Raw genomic sequence first — 6,956 nt, forward strand, 5'->3', positions numbered from 1 at the left:
TGAGGTCAATCTGCAACAACCATGATCGTGTTCCAGAAGAAACCGCCCCCTGTCACCCCTCAGTGACTATCATCCCTACCTGATAGCTAACATCAGTTTACTGGCATGAATTTGATCCAGTTCTGATTGTGTTAACTCTCATTTCCAGGTGCATCAGCGATTGGAGTCCTTTCTTTACAGGAAAGAACTGCAGGCCCCAGAATCCTTTAAATAGGAGTTTAAAACCATAAAACTAACCAGAAATGAATTAAAAGGGCTGATGTTTTGCACCATTCTTAAGGGAAGAAGCCAAAATCATATGGATCAACAAGGCTGCTTGATGGATGGATTGACGCATGGCATAGTGTGGAAACTGTAAATTCCCTGTTTATTTCTTCTTAAATAAATATGAAATGCATTTTCTTGAAACTCAGCTAGGAAAGTTAAATGTGGTCCATGCTGCAATTACTGTTGTATATATAAATGGCTTATTTCTCCTGGTTTTTGCCTTTGGTGTCACAGAACTAAAAAAACTGCCCTTTGATTGGCCAAAATTATTCACCTTGTAGGACACAATAGCCCTAGACTCTTCCTGACACAGAATGGAGCTCCCAGCATTAAAATTCTACATAGATAGGCAAATATCAATGCAAGACAGAGTGATTCAGAAAGATATGGAGATAGACAGAAGGGCATAGATTCTGAGAGTAGCAGTATATAAACACACATTTCTCTTTGATTGAAATTCATTAGACACCAAAATGAAACGGTCTAAAGCTTTTAAACCCCAGGGATATTTTTCTTTTGACTAATAGACTGAATTGGTTTCTTTGTTGCAGAGACACAGACACATTCATCACACACATCACACACATGCTATTCAAACACACAAGCTCATCGCACATTGAGCCAAAAAATACACACTTATCACATCCAGCTCCAGACACAATCACACCTGTACTCATCACATGCAGATGCATCGATTCATGCTCTCAAACATACACGCATCGCATGAAGAGTAAGGACATATACACACATGTATGCTCACAAACATGCATCACGCAAGATCCAAAGTTGCACTCACTGACACGCTTACAGATAGCACAGATATATATACACACACAAACACCCATACTTACACAAAATGACCCATTTTCTACGGAATGAAAAACTCAAGGACAAGGGGGTCATCCAGTGAAATTAAAATGAGAGAAGTACAAAAGAAGTACGAGAGAATATGTTTCTTCTTTTACTGGGAGGGTGATGAGCACCTGGAACAGGCTTCCAGTGGAGCTTCTAGGAGCCAGAATTCAAGCATGCATGGGGGACAGATATAAGGAGCAGGGCAAGAGAGGGAGAAGACCACAGATAATATCTATGGCAGCACAGGATGCAGACAATGATTAGACTGTAAGGGGGGGTAGGGAAGTGCAATAATGGACTGACCAGTCATGCAATAGGGCAGTGTCCGAGGGCCCACAGCAGTTTCCCCCTAGCCTTTGATAGGTAGGTACTTACTGCCCGGGATGGGGCCAGGACACTGTCAATGTGCACCTGGGAGATGTGCATGAGTAAAACTTTTGTTTATGATTTTGTTTTCATTTTTTTTTTCTTTCTGCGATTGAGCACATGCTAAAATTTTTGCATAAGCTAAAATGTAGAAGTGAAGTCAGATTTTGTTGTGGTTTTTTTTTTGTGTAGTTTCAGATGGGAAATGACCACAAAATGAAATGTCATTGTGAGTTCCATGTGTTTTAAAAATGACAGCCATCCCTACTGGCGGGAAACAAGTAGTCTTTATCTGCTGACATCTATGGTTCTATGTATCTGCACTAATTTATACAGGCACAATGCATATCCACCCACGCACAAAAGACACATGGAGACCCATATATGAATACGTACACAGATGCACGTATAGCATGCCCACAAAGACATGCACAGATTGTTCATGCAGTCTTTAGCTGATGCTCATGAATAGAAATACACCAGTACAAGCACAAACCCCACCCCCACAGAAAGCACATACGATATAGGGAAACGTTCATTAAAACAGTAATACGGAAATATATACCTGCTGCAGAGATATCTGTAAATTATGCATATGCACTCACACACATCTACAGAAAGGCATGCTGGCAGGCACAAATAGACCTCCCAGCCCAGCCAACCAGACTGTTTTGTTAGCTCTCACTGTGTACTTTTCTTATGTCACAAGGGTACTCCATTCATCCCATTAAAAGAAATCCACACTCCAGGTCAAACAGAGAGAATTCCTTCAGCGGAAAGAGGGGTAATACCTCATCATCTTACCACTTACCTCACCAGGCAGAGAAGGCTTCATTTTTCACACACGCCACATACATTACGCTGCAAGCACTCAGCTAAACCTTTTAAATGGCGTTGTTTTAGAAAGAGAGAGAGAGAAAGGAAGGCAAGACAAAGAGAGATAAATGAATGTTAGGTCTTCCTTCCTCATTTGCAAGGCCAGCACTAATCCCATAAAAATGAGAAGCAGACACTAACGCCCAAATATTTAAAATCGGTAGAAAATATAACAAATAAAGCAAATGCCATGATTTTTTAATGTATTCTGTACAAGGCCATGGTTGAATGAACTTTTTTCCAAAAGTCTTGTGTCAAGTATTAGCTCTCTGCAACACCAGGCAGAAGCAGAATATGGGTATTAGATTCATCAATCAGTACTGAATACGTTGACCCCTTTTAGTGATATGCATTTATTTGAAATGAATGAGCAATCTGAAATGAAATAAGCATTTTTGTTTTGTTTAAAATGATACAAATAGGACTGAAGGCATATTACCAGGTATTAATACTATAAAAATAATAAACAAAAAATGCCAACTAATTTTACACAAATATAAATCAAATTTATTGCAAGAAAATTTTGCTTAAAATACAACACATATACAAAAATCAAAACAAAAAAACAAAACAAATATGACTTTCTTATTTAAAAAAAAAAACAAAAAACCTGGATGTCTAGTAACCTATACAATTTGTTACTGTTGTATTACCTAACAAAGGGCCCTTGTTTCGCCAAAAAATACAGGCTTCATCAGGGGATATTACTACATTGTTGGTTCCATTACAACAGCAATCCAGTAGATGTAGTGCTTATCTCAAAACGCCAACACATATACTGTATGTATATTTTATTCTGAACATTTATTTTAGATGTACATAATTGTCCATTGATTGCTGTATAACCAGTGTAGTGCTACATGATTTTATATCTCCAAATTTCAATCATACATCCTCCATATACAAAAACAAGCAGAATTATATTGGTAAAAAATATCATTATATACCTAACTATACTTTTTTTTTTATTTCTATTTTTAATCAATTAAAAAGAAATCTATCTTACTTGTAAATTTCCTTGCTGATATACAGTTTCCTCATAAATGGGATAATTTATGGTTGCTTCCAATTTTCGAAGAAGGAAATTTACAATAAGTTGGTTTTCTTTTTAATTGATTAAAAATAGAAATTTAAAGAATTTTCATAGTTAGGGAAGTGTGTGCCAGCCGGAGTCTACTTATTTCCTTAATTGGAGCGAACTGGGAGGGAACCGTGGAAACCCTACTCGCGTCGCCACTTGTTGCTTTTTAAAATCTCCCCATCCCCCCCCCCCCTCCCTGCACGTGTCATGGTGCTGTCTACAAATACGCGCGAGGATGTTAAAATCTGGCGCTCATGCGCATGCAGATATAGTATTTTATAACATGCAGACGACGACACACGCTTGTTATAACATTGGTGCGTCCATGTGCATGCACTGGGATCTTGAGAGGTGCAAAGCAGCACCCCCACAGTGGCAAGAACAGCCCAAGGTTTAGAGTCTGGGGTATGACAGCAAGTCAAAGTTACAGAAAGACCCTTATCGTACAGTCTGGGTATGGCACCAATGAAGAGAGGAAGATGGAGGATAAAGGGTATAACAGCAAGGCAGAGTGGCATGGGAGATGTCTGTCTTCCTTGCCACTTGTCAATTTTAGTACAAGAGAATAATCTATCACCAGTATTGCTTTTGTGACATAAACTTTTATTACATTGCCTTCTTGAAACTGATCTTCCTGCTGGGTGGAATTTTGAGTTTCTTGTTAAATTTGCTTTCCTATTGAAATGTTTGTCACAATCAGGACATAACAATGGTCTTTCATCAGTGTGACTTTCCTGGTAATTAGTGAGGTTTAATTTATTAAGAAAGTTTTTCCTATATTCTTTAGCTGAACAGTCTCTTCTGTTTGTTGATCTTCTGGTGTTGCATTAGTTCTCTCTTCCTACTGAAAACTTTGCCAGATTCAAAATATGTTAAAAGGCTTTTCTATTTTCTTTTATGCCTGCATTTCTTCCTTCTGACTGATGGGTTTTGGAGACAACACACCCCAGTATAACCAAGAAAGAATGGTAGGAGAACTAGGCTATGATCCTAGAGATATACAACAAAATAGTAAAGGTGTGAACTAGAAAAGAGATGGATGGGAAAAGAAACTTGTATTTTTTTTTCTTTTTCACATTTTTTTCTGGGAAAAACACTCTACTATAACCAACAAAGAAACAGGGTAGGAAAACTAGGCTGGTATTATAGAGGGTTTCAATAAAATGAAGAACCATAAAAGAAGTGGGGTGGGAGGAGAAACTTGTATTTATTTTTTTTTTCCTGGTGACAAAACACCCCAGTATAACTAACAAACAAACAGGATGGGAGAATTAGGCTGAGATCCAAACAGCAAACAACGTAGAAGCATCAAAACTCCCATACTGGTAAATAATAGGTATGACCCCCAAGCTGTGGTATATTAGGGGCAAGGCGGATAAGCAGAGCAGGGGCAGCAAGACCCATAAGGTGGTATATCAAAGGATGGCAGCTAGGCAAAGTGGTAGCAAGACGCCTAAGGTGGTATACAGAGTCCCAGCTAGAATAGGAGAAGTTCTGAGACAGGGAGAGCAGGCCCTCGAGGAGTGAGTACCTGATCCCTTAGAGCAGGGAGACTCCGTGGTATAGTACTCACACAGCGGTTCTACTAGACGAGAGGTCTGGCACTGGAACAGAGGGCAGGCCCTCGAGGAGCGAGTACCTGGTTCCAGGGAAGCAGTACTGTGGAATAGATGGTAGTTGTACTCACAGATGGATTTTGTTAGTGAAGTCTTCCAAGTAGAAAGGATTGTAGATGCAGGCAGCGACTCAGGGAACATGGGCCCTTGAGGAGTGAGTACCGGTTCCTGATAGCACCTGAAAGAAATAGAAGAGGCCCCTGAGGAGTGGGTACCCCATTGGCAGTAAGAGTTCCAGAGAACGCTGGAGTGGCAGAGTAGCTTTGGTACGGAGAGAGAATCCCATCTGCAGTATCTGAGTCGTTGCTAACTCGATTAGCTAGCAAAAGAGGTAGGCTTAAATATCTGGGCAGCATGATGTCATCTCAGGGGGACACCCCTGAGGTTCGCGCCAATGAGGAAATAAAGATGAGGGCGGAGCGCACACCCTATGGTACCTTGAAGGAGCATGGCGGGAAGCAGCACCAAAAGCCGGTCCGGGGACGCCGGAGAGGTCGGCAGACAGACGCCGCAGCAGCCAGTAGTCCGAGGTGAATGGGAGGAGCCGCAAGAAGAGTAAAGTAGGCGGGGCGAAGCCGTCATAGACCGACAATCGCAACACAAATGGAATATTTGTTTCATCTGTGGAACCCCCTCCTTTTTTTTCATGGGGGGGGCACAAATGAAACAAATATGGGCACATGCATTATGCTTTACCAATTTGTTTCAAATGAATGCACGTCCCTATTGAGAAGTCCCAGTCTGTATTCAGTCATTTCTCTGCTGGATTTCGGGCAGAGAAGTTGTGCTTCTGAAGCTCTTTCTCAGAACCAAAGAAAAACTAAAAAAAAAATTGGAAAGGAAAGAGAAAAAAAAACAAGGTTAGCTGGGCTCTTACTTATTGTCACTGTGTCAGCAACTGAGAGGAAACACTGCAATTTAATCTGTCTGTCCACAGTTAAAGAGTTATTATATCATTGAAGAAGCAGTTTTAACAGCTGCAATGTCTCTGATCAGTGACCATTGTACTGATCAGGTAGAACACCAGCCTTTGTTTTCTTCTTCTTTTTTCTCCCTGACTTTCTGTGTGTGGAATAAGGAACCAATACACCAGACTACAGTGTGTGTTTGTGTGTGTGTGTGAGGGGGGGGGGGGTGAGTGTGACTCTCTTTCCATGGCCTGTGTCATTTCTTAGTTGAAAGCTGTGTAGTCATAGTCACCGAGCAGGTAGTGTGTGGTGTGCTTTGAAAGGAAAGGCTGTGTGCTGTCTGTCCTACTGTATGTCCGTATGTCACCACAACACATTTGTATTGTACAGTACTGTGGTATACTACACTTGTTGTAACAATAAAAGCCCAAGCCACTATGTGTAACTGAGTGACTGTGTCAAATTTCAGCCTGCCCCAGGGAGCAAAAGGGAGAAGTGGTACTCGTAGCAACACTGATGGCAAAGGAGGAGGGAAAAGACCAGGACTCCCCCGCGCAAGATAAAGAGAGATTTTATAACAGGGGGGAGACCAGAGGTAGACAGCGGCAAGAGGAAGCTTAAGCTGGAAGAGCATCAGCTGCCTGCTCCCACTCTCGTCTAGGGGTGCACGAGCAGGAGAAGGTAAAGGCAGCGGAGGGTGGCATCAGCAGTGGAGGGGCAGGGACATTAGGAGGGGAGAACACAAAAGCGGCACAAGGCCCTCCCCCACCCCCACCCCCGATTCCAGTGTCTGCAGCAGGTACTTGGAGAAGGTACTGATCCGGATGAATCATGTGTGGGGGGGGGGGGGGTCACAGAGGATATAGAAACTCGAGCAGCTCAGGAAGTCATTGGCGTGATATCCTCTACTGAGCAGCTGCAGGAGGCAGAAAGTGATACTGTTTGTCCAGAAACAGTGCATAGTAAAGAGCATGAGATATACCCCTG

At 41.7% G+C, this 6,956-nt stretch overlaps 1 long non-coding RNA gene across 1 annotated transcript in view; it reads left to right on the forward strand.

The window, feature by feature from the left end:
- Positions 1-479, forward strand: part of LOC115079587 — a 65,929-nt gene extending 65,450 nt beyond the window's left edge. Inside the window, exon 4 of the long non-coding RNA XR_003853332.1 lies at positions 149-479. This is a non-coding gene — a long non-coding RNA (uncharacterized LOC115079587). The remainder of the gene's footprint in view (positions 1-148) is intronic.
- The last annotated feature ends 6,477 nt before the right edge of the window (positions 480-6,956 follow it).

This window comes from Rhinatrema bivittatum, chromosome 18 (assembly GCF_901001135.1).
Source record: "Rhinatrema bivittatum chromosome 18, aRhiBiv1.1, whole genome shotgun sequence".
Lineage (NCBI taxonomy): Eukaryota > Metazoa > Chordata > Amphibia > Gymnophiona > Rhinatrematidae > Rhinatrema > Rhinatrema bivittatum.